Genomic DNA, 13,490 nt, shown 5'->3' with positions numbered 1-13,490 from the left:
ATCCTGTCACCACCAGCAGCAGCATCCTCCCACCGCAGCCTCAGCGCCCGACGCTTACCGGGCCTGGCACAGCCCGTGCGAGGGACGCCAGCGCTGCCAGCCCCACGTGCTTCACCCCCGGCTCCGTGCCCGACACCAGCCCCGCCAGCCTGCACCGCTCCTTCCACGAGAAGCTGTTGATGGATTCCACTTCATCCAAGCCACCAACCCATGCCCAACCCTTCCCATTTCCAAGGCTGGAAATCCCGCCGGAGGCAGCGAAGCCAGCCAGGAGCGCTCTGCAGGCAGCATGAGCACGGGGGAGAGCGTGCAAGGAGGGACCGCGTGGCTGGGCGAGCAGGGATGTGAACCAGCCATACAGCAGCGTGCCAGGGGGCTGCAGAACTGCCACCCCAGGAGGGAGCGCCCACCCCAGCCCGCCCTGCACAGCCAGTGCTGGGAAGCGCTACCAGGGCTGCGTTTCAGGGAGGACCATGCGTGGAGTGCTGCTGCTGCTGCTGCTGCCGCTGCTGCTGCTGCGGCTCATACCCCAGCCCTGGTCCCTGCACACCAGTGGATGGCAAAGGCTGGTGCAGCCAACACAGGGCGTGGGTTGGGGAAGGGGACACTCCCCTGCGCTCGCCACAGCCACAGACATGCCCCTCACACGCCACAAGTGTGCTGCACACGCAGGCCCACGTGCAGCGTCCGCTCACGCAATCACATGCTTGCACACACCTTCCCCTGTGCACACCACAGGAGGCACACACGGTCCTGTGCACCACTCCTTGCACACGCAGACACGTGCAATCACATACACACATGAGCAATCACACATGGGCTCGCATGCACAGATGTGTGATCACCTACTCACATGTGCAATCAAGCATGGGCACACAAACACGTGCAATCACGTGCCCCCCCATGTGCATGCACTTGTGCATTCCCATGGACCCACATTTAACACTCACACACAATGCTTGTGTGCACACACGCCCTCACACATGGGCACAATCACGCGTGCACAGCCAGGTGCGATATCACCTGCATGCACCTACACACCCTGGGCACACCCAGGCACACCCAATGCGCACCCTGGGCACACTCGATGTACACCCTATGCACACCCAATGCACACCCTATGCACACCCAATGCACACCCGATGCACACCCTGAGCACACCCGATACACACCCGATGCACACCCTGGGCACACTCGATGCACACCCTGGGCACACCCGATGCACACCCTGAGCACACCCGATACACACCCGATGCACACCCTATGCACACCCTGGGCACACCTGATGTACACGCAATGCACATCCTATGGACACTCAATGCACACCCTGGGCACACCCAATGCACGCCCTGGGCACACCTGATGCACACCCTGGGCACACCCTGGGCACACTCGATGCACACCCTGGGCACACCCGATGCACACCCTGTGCACACCCAAAGCACACCCGATGCACACCCTGTGCACACCCGATGCACACCCTGTGCACACCCAAAGCACACCCAATGCACGCCCTGGGCACACCTGATGCACACCCTGGGCACACTCGATGCACACCCTGGGCACACCCGATGTACACCTGATGCACACCCTGTGCACACCCAAAGCACACCCGATGCACACCCTGTGCACACCCGATGCACACCCTGGGCACACTCGATGCACACCCTATGGACACCCGGTGCACACCTGATGCACACCCTGGGCACACCCGATGCACACCCTGCACACTCCCGGGCACGCACAATCACCCACACGTACAACCCCGCGCGCGCCCCGCGCCCCGCGCAGGCGCCCTCGCGCCCCCCGCACCTGCCTCGCGGCGCCCCCTGGCGGCCCCGGGTGGGACGCGACTCCCGCCGCGCGCCCCCCCGGCGCGCCCGACGCAATGGGGCGGGCAGGCTCCACGTGACTGGGCCTGACCACTCCGGCTCCGCGGGGGGGGGCGGACAGCGGGAGCGCCGCGCCATCTGTGCACCATCGGAGCGGGGCGGGGGGCCCCGCCACCCCCGCGGCTTGGAGCGGCCCGGAGGGAGTGGGGGGGAGCGGCCGGGCTGCGGGGGCTGGGCGCGGCTGAGGAGAAATGGCGGGAACGGGGCGGCGGGTGTGCGGGGCCTGGTGGGGCGGCTGTCCCCGGCGCTGCGGGCAGGGCCCGGTCACCCCTTGCCATGGCGGCCTCGGGGGCAGCGCAGCAGCCGGTGGGCACCAGGGCGTCGGGGGGGTCATGGAGACCCCTCACTGCCCGGGGCCTCGGGGCTGCCCTTCCCCAGCGGGGCGGTGGGCCTTGGGTCGGGCCCCAGAGGCACAAACAGCGCTGCCCTCGCAGCCTGGGTTGTGAAATGGCACAGCAAACAGCACAGTCGCAAGGGGAGGGAACTACAAAAATGCTTCAAAAGGAGCATTTTAAAGGAAAATGGGAGTGGCGGGGCACACGGGGCACCTGCCCATCCAGGCTGAAGTGGTGAGGGCTGTGCTCCTCCGAGCCTATCTCCTGTGTGGGCTGGATAACACCGTATTGGATTTGTTGTAATGTAATTATTTGTGTATCGGGTCACAGGGATCAATGCGTAGTGAGCAGTGCTGCCAAGTCAGATCTCATCTAGGAGGTCCTTATCCCTGAGGAAACACAGGGGAGCATGTGTCAGACAAACACGGTGAGCCGGTGTGTTGGGCGGCGCTGAGCTGGGTGCCGAGGGGGGCATCAGCCTGGGGGCTCACACCAGCCAGGGGGCTCACACCTGGTTACTTGTTACACCGAGGTTACTCATGCTGCCATTGCCCCCGTGGTGCGATAGGTGCTGTGCATTCGGAGCAGGGCACGGCACAGAGCAAAGCTCTAAAAAAATGGGGAAAAACGTTGCCATCCTACAACTACTGCGTGCTGCTCTCCTGGCTCAACCTAGAAAGAATCTGAAAGAGAAGAAAATGCTTTAAAAATCAGGCTATTCCCATTCCTAAATGGGAACTGGCAAAGGGCACTTCCCAGAGCAGTTTATGCCGCGGAGCAGAGCTGGCTGGCAGCCTGCTCCTGTGCTGGGCAACACGGGGGGAGCGCTGTGAGAAAGCACCAGCATCTCCACCTGGCTGGGGTGGGCTAGCTGCCTGTTCATTAACCACGTTGTTCATTATCCGTGTATTAAACACCAGGGGGGAATTACCTTGCGATTCCCGATGGCCGTGCCCCGCGCTGGGGCTGCTGTGAGCCGCTGCCACTGGAGGGCAACAGGAGACCACCGGATTTCTCGCACCCCCGAACCTGCGGTAGACCTAAAATGAGCACAAAGGGTAAATGAAATCAATCCGCTGTTGCAGAATCGGTCTGCTGGGAAGCAGAGCCCCGCAGAAAGATGAGGGAGCTGCAGCATGCCGGGGAGATCAAGCCCTAATTAGCTTTTTATGTGTTTTCTCCCCTGTATTATTTCCCAAAAAAGTTTCTAAATCTTTCTCCGAGCTTTGTGTCGTGTTATTCTGGGTTAAGTGGAACAGCATGGTGCTCTTCATTATTTTTTTAAAGGGTCTAAAAGCTCAGTTTGATGCTTGAATGTCCTCATGCCTCCCAAACGGACGCTGTTACAACCTCCCCTCTTGCTGCTGCTGTAGGGTGTCAGATAATGCCCAAGAAATCCAGAAACAACACATTCTTGGCAACGCTCGGCGTCTTCTCTTATAAACACAGACTTGCGCCATATAAATCTGGCTCCCTGCGTCCTGTCAGTGGCCAATGAGGCATGATTTCCATTTCTGCAAACTGTGAACAACGCGGTGGGAAAGCCCAGCTAGGAAACAAGGTGGGAGAGCCGTGCTTTACATTTCTCGGGGACCTTTTGAGGATCTCGAGGCCCTTTGGAAATGAGAGCCAAGCTCTAAGTGTGTGTTACAGAGGGAGAGAAATAAGTCTGAGGTGATGCTTGGGAGCATGAGCAGAACCTGGAGCTGGGCATGTATTTCCAACGTCATGAGCTCATCCTCATGTCTGCTTTGCTGGCACAGGACTGCAGCATGGAACTGTGGCACTTGAATTAACAGAGAAGGACGCAGTAATGCAGTACTTCTGGTATTAAAATGAATCAATAAATAGACCATGACCTGCATGGAGTGCACTAGGGCTCTGTAGTCTGGAGCCGTTCGTTTCTTGGCCGAGATCTAGGAGCTGATCCTTTCCTCGTGCTGCGGCTGGTGAGCTGTAGCACCATGGCTTACCCACAGTTAGGGGCAGGAGGGAGAGGGAGAACACAGGCAAGCAAGTGCTAATTCACAAACGTGCAGGGAAACAAACAAAACCATCTTGTTCTTGTAAACGCAGAGCATTTGGGGGTTTGTTCTGTTTTCCCATGACACGTTTTTGTCAGTGTCGTGAGACAAGCGCTGAAAATTCCTTGGGGCAAAATAAAAAGTAAAGAGGCCTGCATGTCATGCCTGACGCATAGGTCAGCCCTGTCCCTGCTGCCAGGAGCCATCTCCAGCAGGGCGTCTCACCAAAGAGCTCCGAGTGGAAGGTGCCAGTGTTATCTGGCAGAATCGGGACTGGCGAGGCAGAACACGAGCTACCCAAAGTCCTCCAGAGCGGTGCCACTGACACATGCTGACATTTCCCATCCCGCCTGCCTCGGTGGTCATGCCTGGAGTTGCAAATCTTCCTCCGTTACAATTTGCTGAAGCTGTGACCCCAAGGGATGTCTCAGAGTGACAGCCAGAACAACCGTGGAAGTGTTAGTGATCCGTTCGCTGCGTTTTCTCTCTTCAGGACAGCTTGTCTGCTTCCCAGGAGAATCGCCACAGCTCCATTAGAGTCCATTAGCAGCTTCCTTTAGCCTTGAAGTGAATTTAGCACTGGTGAAAGGTGTTGGCGTGGCAATCCCGCAGGCTGGAGCCTGCTCCCAGCACAGCTCCGGTGTGGAGAGGAGCCAGGCGCACACGGAGCAGCCGAACCTGCCCTGTCTGCCGACAGCCATGTCTCACTGCAGGAAGGAACCACGGGGGCCTCTTCTTCCTTTTCCTGCAGACTTGGACAATAGCAGAGGCAAGAACTTGAAAGGGAAGGCGCCCCACATCAAAACGAAGAGTTGTTTAATAAAGTGGTGTCTGATGGGCATTTGCTTCCCCTGCAGAGGGGATTTCAGGGGCACTAGTGCTTTGCTGTGAGCTGTCTATGCCATCAGGTTATTACTGCCATGGCCTGGCCATCCCCGCTGGAGAGCCCTTTGCATCCCTGAGCCAAGGGCAAAGCCTGAAAAAAAAACCCCTATTGCAGGACCACATGGGACAGGAATGGACAGGACTTGTATTGAGGGTTTTGGCTAGGACAAAGAGATGTCTCTTTCGCTGAGAAATGGCCCGGCCTGGAGCCCGCAGAGGGACCACGCACGGGCAGAGAGCGGCATGTGCCTTTCCAGTCCAGGAGCTCGGCAGCCTCGGCAGCAGTTGGACAAGGGCACTGCAGGCCGGGGCTGAGGCATGGAGAAAGCACGCAGAGCATTTGGCCCTGCTATACCCTGCACTGCAGATGTGAACAGCCTTCCATAAATATCAAAATGCTTGACAAGTGTCAGCAGCTGTGAGTCAGCCCTTTGCAATGCTCCCAATCAAACCATGGTTTCATTGTCTTTGGGTCCCCTGGAATGTGAGCCACACAGAAACCCACCCTGGCAGTCCGGATGCTTCCCTGGTCTGCAAACAAAGGCAAAGCAAGCACTTTGTGAAGTCCCAGTGCAATGATGCATGCCCCAGACTACACAGCATCCGAGGGAAGATGCCACTTTCCAGGTACCACTTTGCGCATGGCCCGTGAGTGGCTCAATGTGGAAAACAGATCCCGAGAGCTCATCCCAACTCTTTTACCATGGGAGATCTGGGAACAGCTGCTGAGAAAGTGCTTGATCCTCAGTCCCTCAAAGGCTGCTACAGATTTCAGTGGATTTTAGCCATTGTAAGATGGAAATATGCATGTGCCTATCCACACATAGCTGCAGAGAGGTAGCTGCATGCCCTCAGCACTGCCCTATCCCACTCACAGCTCCTGGCAGCCCTCCAGCACCGAATGATTCTCACCTTTCTCACCATCCTTGCCCACTTTATGCCAGTAAACTCACAATAATCAGCCTATTCTTCCCTAGCCCGCTGCTGCTGCTGCACCCATCTGGAGGCCCTCAAATACACTTTGGCTCAACCTTTCCTCTTCCTGTGCCGTCCCTTCTTTCATTCCTACTCACTCCTGCTATTATCAATAAGAGCTGTAATTAACACTGCTGGCTGTGCCCAGAATCCTCTCCCTACCCTCATTGCAGTAGGGTTTACGGGTTTTTCCGTTGAATAAATATGGGTGCAACTCACCTGAATTGCCAATCCCTATCAGTTGGAGGCTTGGGGCATTGCAGCATGAGCAAACAATGATGATTATGGAGAGGAAAAGCAAGTGTGGAAAGCAATTGTTCTCATTGACTTCACCTTGATAAGAAAGACGCCAACTCCAAGACAAAAACCGTTTCTTGCCTTAGGGTTGCAGGAATCTAATTCCTGGAAAAGGAAAAATTGGTGGTGGTAAAGTGTAGCTGTGAGGTGGGAAGGATAGTCCACTGGTCAGGCCGAGTGGGAAGAGCTGGATTCCATTCTCTTTTCTTCTTCCACCCGCCATGAAACCTCAGACAAATCTCCTATCCTGGAGAAGAAAACTTTTCCATGATCAGTTGAAAGCTGTCAACAGCTGTGGCTCAGAGGTTAATGTCTCTCCTCTTGTAGTGCTGTCAGTGTGTGCAGAAATGCTTCTGCTGAGAGGTCACTGGAGCGCAAACAAGCGTGCACATAGACAGGTGTGATGCCTTCATCTCAGCTCCACGGACCATCTGCAGGCTTTGCGCACAGCACACCCGTGCCACGGGCCTGGCTGCCACCTGGATTTAAGGGCCATCACACTGGATTTCTTTACAGCGTCAACCGCCCAACTAATCATCTTTCAAAAATCTTGCATATGACTATAACCCATGGCGCGTGAGCTGCTGACTCTGAGCCCAACCAAACTGACCGCAGGACTTCACCCTGTGCGCGTGCAAGGGATCCTTCACGGCTGGCCACGTTGGGGGTTCTCCAGTGGCTTGTGCTCACAGCTTCTGCGCCACCCAGCTCGGTGGCTCACAGGTGGGTTATCTGCAGGTCTGGCAGAGGGCAGAGCGGTGTGCCCCACATACCATGGCAGGTAACAGCTACTGCAGGTACTTGAGAGGGTCATGATGCAGGGCAGTGCCTAAATGCCAAGAAGCTTCTGCAAGCAGTCAGGGTGCATGGGTGAGAGAAGCTCTGTGGGGTCTCTCCCAGAGTGACTCACTTTCAAACTGAAAAGTTTCCTTTAAACAGCCAGGGATTTTGCACTGATGGGGAAACAAACCCTGCTCTGCAGAGGAGAAGCCTCTGTATCTTTGGGCACACATAAACACAAACACCTCTGGGATTTCTCCTCTGAGAGAGCCCCTGCCTGCTGAGAAGCTCTGCAGCCTTCCCCCAGCACTGCAGCTCCTGGGGGGCTAACCAGCAGCCAGCTGAGACTTTCAACCAGCTTATGTTTTTAATGATGAAACGGCTTCCAGCTTACTGAGGCAGGATGAGTCCTGCTGCTGGGTAGCTCAGCTTGGGGGTGACCAGGACAGTCTCCTCTGAAAACCCCTGGGATTTAGCAGATAGTTACTGGAATGGCTCCAACCGTGGGGGTTTTTCAGGCAGCATCTCCACAGCCCTGTGTCTCTGATCACGTACAGAAGGATGGTGGAAGCGCCTGCTGAACCATGGCTAGCGTGTGCCTTGGAGGTGTCCATTCATGTTCTGGCTCCGGCTGGCTGGGAGCAAAGCCTGAGGCAGGGCATGGGGACTAGTGGATAGAGAAACAGACTCCCAGAGACTCGCTGTAGCAGCAAGAGACGAGGGAGTGTCGCTGCTCCTCTGGAAACACCATGTGGTAGTTCCACACCTGGAGTGGAAGGTCTCTTGTTAGCCCATGCTCACGTGCCTTTGCACCATGCTGTCCTTGTTGAGTTAATGTGGGGTGTCTGGCACGGGCACTGGGAAGATCCTCTGGTACCTGAGAGCCCCAGCTTGCAGAACGCCCTCAAACAACCCAGCTGAGGGTCCCCCAGGACTCTGCTGGCAGGGATTGCCTCCAGGGCCAACACAAATCTGTGATGACTAGCTGCAAGGGGATGGCGTCGCTTGGCACAGACTAAAATACACCTCTGGTGGAGAGCCAGGTGGCTCCATGATTCATTGTGTCTTACATCAATGTGGGATTGTTCACACATTGTATCCGGGGCGGATCCTGGAGGCATCTTTCTAAGGAAGGTTTTGGACCGTGATGTCTCAGCTTCTGACAGATGGGTGCTACCACGTGGCACAACCCGCACGCTGCCTGCTCCTGCCCTCCTGCAGCATCACACACCACAGCAATATGAAGGCATTTATTCCCCATACAAGGTTTCCTCACTGGAAATGATCAGTTAAAAGCTGCCTCAGGAAAAGGGTTAAGAAAAGAAGAATCCAGTCTCGACTCTTTGCAATTTTGAGAGCAAAATGCAAGCTGCAGATGCAGGCTGCAGAGAGCTGTCCTGTGCTCTTTTGCTGCCTTTAATGTCCCCAGCCTCTGAGAGGGCACCCCAGAGAAATCAAAGATGCATCCTGGGTGACAGTGGCTCGGGAGACTCTTTGTTATGTGCTGAGAAACACCTGTACAACATCCTCAGTACCCTTTGGGGCAGGGAGCCTCTAGATACCCGTCTTCTTTTGGGCTTGTCCATAGCTCATTGGCACATGGTAAACTACCAGTCTCACACAGCGCTGCCCCAAAAGGGTTTTTCTCAGTGCTCCACCTCCACAGCGAGGTAATTCCTTCAGGGAGGCTGTAGGAACCGCCTGGTGCTGCCACCTCAGCTTTGCCCGTGCAGGGCAGCAGCAGGACCTCATCCTATTGCATTGACGTCAGTGGTTTTCCCCTCGCTGGCTGCTGAAGCCCTCGCACTACCCGGCATGTGCAGACAGATACATGGAGCTCTGCTGCAACCCAACCCACGCTGCTGGCACGCTCTGGGCCGCAGCGGTTGCTTTTCGATTCCCTCTTGCACAGACACATCTGTCGGCTCGGGGCACCCCGCTCAGCCCCCACCGCAGAGCTGCAGCCGTGCGTGCGGGACGGAGGGAGCTGGTCCTTTCCCTCACCCGGCTCGTGGCTGTCTCTGACTCTCACCGATGCTCCCGGGCATGGTGTGGCTTCCACTGAGGCTTGCCCTTTCGGTCTATGAAAATCTGAACTGTAAAGTCTAGAAAACAAAAGGTCCTTTTTCAGTAAGAGGAGGCTGATTAACATTCCCTCAGGGAACCAAAGGGACTCGTCACTGTTCTGAGTAAATGTGTTTTGTTGTTCCAAGGAAAAGTCTGACTCACCTGGCGGAGGCTTCGGAAGCGGTGAGGTCTCTGCAGCACGCACGTGGCCGTTGAGACGAGCCCTGCAGTACCAGGGTGTAGCGGAGGTGTGAAGGGCTGCCTCCTGCCCCGGGGTACCCAGCATCAGCCTGTCCCCTAGTCCCCTCAGCTGCATGTTGTTCAGTGCTTCAGGCTCAGTGCTGCCAAACAGCGCTAGACGCTGTGCCTGCATGCTCTCACACCAAAAGAAGGGGCTGGTTTGGATCGGGGTGTCTCTGGGGGTGTTTGGAGGTGGCAGCAGGACCAAATTCCAGACCTCGGTGGGTACTTGTGCTCCTCTCCCCTGCCCTGCGCTGCTTGCCAGGCTGGCCGGGCTCCAGTTAAGTACCGAGCAGGTCAGGCATCCCTCAGAGGTTTCCCTGGGAGCTGCCTGGACTTGCTCCGTTTGTAACAGTTGTGCCATCAATCCTGGGAAGGTCATAGCCCTCTCTGGCTTTTTCAGGTAGGTATTTCAGCACTTACCATGTCGTCTTCATTTTTGGAAGCCCCAGAGGAGGGAGGAAGGCTGGAAGGGGGGGAGGAAGAGGATGGAGGAAGACAGCAGCCGTCTGCCTCCTGCCCAGATTCACAGCTCTGTCGACTTCCCATGTCAGTTCTGATGTGTTGGGCATGGTGCCACTTCACTTCTCGTGTGTCAGACTCCTGCAGGGCTTTCTGGAGCCGGTGGTGAGGGGGAGGTGGTCTCGCTGGGTAACACAGGACACAGGGCAGAGCATTCCCAAAGGACAGTTGGGCAAAGCAGCTGCTTGGGCCAGCTCACAAATTTTATTTGTTCTTTTTTAGCTGACAAATTGATACTTTGTCTTTTATGAGCGCACCCTGGGTAGGGCCATGCCCAGAGAAATCTGCTCTGCGCAGACAGGTCCATTTTAGTTAAGAGACAAGGGAGCTACCAGAGTGGTGGTCACAGAGGATTCCGCGCTGTTGCTGCCCAGGGGTGTTCCCAGGGTGAAGAAGGACCTGGAGAACAGTCCCTTGTTCCATCCTGCATGGCCTGAACGCTCCAGCCGCCTCACCCCCTGCCCCAGCCTGCAGCCCTCGGAGCCACTGGGGCTTCCCTCCAGTTACACACGAAACAAATCATTGGTTCTAAGCAGCAGAGGTGACAGAGATTTTCAACTTTTTCTCCTCATTTGCGCAGGTGCATTCCAGGGAAGCACTCCTGAGTGTTATTCATAATCAATATTTGTTCCTCTGAAAATGCTCATTTATGTTGGGTCAGCTCACTGATACCTGGGTGTTTATTTTGCTCAGATTCCAGACACAAGTAAACATGCATTTACAAAACCTACACGATCTTGACTGCATGGTTATCTGCCTCTCTTGTTCTTGAAATAATTTTTCATTCTTTATTTTTGCAGGCTGCTTCTGCTGGGAAGGTCGAGCTGCTCTGCAAAGCCCCTGCACACCTTGCTGTTACTGGCACGGCTCCGTTTGCTGGTGATTGTGCTGAGCTGCGCAGAGCCCAGGAGGAAGACTTTCCTCCAGCCACTCCTATGGCCACTTCAGTTTTCCTCAGCCAGCTCCAGCTCCCAGCTGTGACCAGAGCATAATCCTCCAGCCAGTCTCCCACTCCTCCTGATTTCCCTCTGCTTTCTCCTGAAGACAAAAAAGGGGCATTTACAGCCTGCTAAGCACCTCTTCCACCCCTTCCAGCCCTTCCACCTCGGAGAAGCTGCATTACCATGGTCTAACCCACCTGCACGACTGTGTAACTATTTACAGAGTCTAGGGATATGTTGTTTGCTAATCGTGTTTGGGGCCTTCAGGGTGGGGAAATCCAGGATGACGCAGAGGCTTGTTTGTGGTGGGATTTTTCACTTCACTGTCAGCACACCCGCACAGTTGACTGGCGTGTGCTTCTCACAGGCCTTGCTGCTTAAATACAAAACATCCTCAGTAAATTCAGCTTAGCCCAGGTTGTAACTGGGGTCACAGAGCCCTAACGCAAGCAGATTTTCACACCTGTGCAACACAGGGGGTGGTTAGTGATCCATCGGGGCAGGGCAAAATACCCTGCTGCGTTGACAAGCCCTCTGTGCACCTCATTAATTTTTTTCTGTTAATCTTCCGCGCACACGGAGAGCACAAAGTAAACGTAATGGCTTGGCAAAAGAGCCACTGAACAGCTTGGCTTCACTGCAAAACCAGCAAAGTCAAAGCCAAAGGAAAATGGTGGGGTTTTTTCTGAGGGGTCTTGCAATATCTCCATGCTCGTGTTGGCTTCGGCATTCGGGGAGGAATTTGACAGGACTGCAACAAACAAGCCTTTTTCTATAGCAACTGGCCCCTCCAGGACATCTCCAAGTGCCTTACACAATGCAAATGGAAAAGCACTGACTCGTGAATGTACTGCAGATTGAAAGCAACATTAAAAAAGCAACGCAGGATTTCAATTTGGCTTTATAAGTGCCAATAGCAGTAACAATCCAATACCCACTGAAAAAAAATTGCATCACTCTGGGACACAGAGGCCTCCTCAAGCCTGGGGCAAACGGGCCAGGATGTTAAAACACACCAAAGAGTTTTCCATCTATTTATGCATTGCTGAGCAAGTTAATGTGAGCGAAAGGTGTCAGTGCAATGGAAGCACCTTCTTTTGCGGATGCCAGCCCAGCGCCACAGCCAGGTTTGAGCTGATCTGATCACCACCTTCTTGCGCGTGAGGCATGAACCAGCTGCTGCTGCCTGGAGCTGGGGCAGTGGGGTGGGGTGGTCCAGCCGGGGTCGCTCCTGGATGTGCATGCCCACGTGCTGTTTTTCCAAAGGAGATGATTAGCCCTGAACAACACATTTTATCCTAACGACACAGGGTCATTAGGATGACACAGGGTTGAGCTTACCAGGGTTGCAAACCCCACAGAAGAACATCGTCAAAGCCCAGATGTGCTCTGAGTGCAGGCCACAAACAACAAGACCAAAGCACAGAGGCACCTTGTGCTGCTGCCAAAACCCCCCAAAAGCCCTGGTGCTTTCCCTTCCGACACTGTCTGTAGCTGCTGCAAACGGCGCAGTCCTCTGTACCTGCCCAAGCACCCTGTGGGAGAGAAGATGCTCAGCTCGAGGGACCTAACACAGATCGTGGTTCCCCAACGTTACCCCCCGTCTGCTCCCTCCAGCCGGAGGCTCACGCTGGTGATGCGTGTGCAGTCACAGCGATGCTGAATGTCCTCCAGGTTATAAATGCTGTCTGTCAAGGACCTCGTCAAAGGTGAATTTTACCAGCCAGGAAAAAGGAGAGCGGCCGGGCGATCCCTCCCCACTGCAATCTTGCAGCCGTTACAGAAGTGAAGAGGCTTTTTTGTTTACCCAGGGAAGTAAGGAAAGGAAAAAACAACCACTGATAAGTAAAACGTTGGAAAGATTGTAAAGTGAGATCAAGGAATTTAAAGGAAGGGAATTTATATGGTGTATTTCCTGATAAAATCGGACATTTCAAAGCATCCCTTAGCGGTGTGGCAATGTTGCGGTAACCCGAAAGCATTTATGGGCAGCAGAATAGGCAGTTCCCTTGAAAAAGGGTATTTCAGACACATGATTTTAAAGGCTGCTCCGTGGCTCTGTGCCCATTGAAACGGGAAGAAACCCTCAAGCCAAAACGTCCAGCAATACAAAAAGACGTTTGGGGATTATTTATTATCATCCGTTCCCAATGCGGGAACACTAAATGCAGTAGTCAGGCCTGGCTGCTCTGGGCTGGACACTCTGCACACACAAGTTAGAGATACATTTTAATCTGCTCCCTGTAATGCACCAGTCAGGTAATTGTGCCGAGGGTGTGGGCAGACCTGGGTCTTTTTTTAGATCAGGTCAGAGCAGGCTCAGAAGTCTACAGCCGCCCTTTAGCCAGACGGAATGGGATATCATTTCTTTCCCTTTGCACCTAATTGGACCAAATTCACTCGTTAATGCAGCACCTGTGCCACCGAGGCAGTGACAAAGTGCCAGGTGTAACCTCTTTAAAGGGCTCTTCCCTTGAACAGATCCACCTGTGGTGCCCTCTGCACCAGGGAGCAACAGGCACCTCCCGAGAG

General features: G+C 54.9%; 1 long non-coding RNA gene across 1 annotated transcript; it reads left to right on the top strand.

The window, feature by feature from the left end:
• The first annotated feature begins 2,042 nt into the window (after positions 1-2,042).
• LOC114010857 (uncharacterized) lies at positions 2,043-3,444 on the top strand. The gene is made up of 2 exons (XR_003552532.2): positions 2,043-2,654; positions 3,148-3,444. It is a non-coding gene; the product is annotated as an uncharacterized LOC114010857 (long non-coding RNA).
• Positions 3,445-13,490: the final 10,046 nt, after the last annotated feature.

The sequence above is a fragment of the Falco peregrinus genome, chromosome 18 (assembly GCF_023634155.1).
Source record: "Falco peregrinus isolate bFalPer1 chromosome 18, bFalPer1.pri, whole genome shotgun sequence".
NCBI classification, from domain to species: domain Eukaryota; kingdom Metazoa; phylum Chordata; class Aves; order Falconiformes; family Falconidae; genus Falco; species Falco peregrinus.
This window is presented reverse-complemented; position numbering and strand designations above follow the sequence as displayed.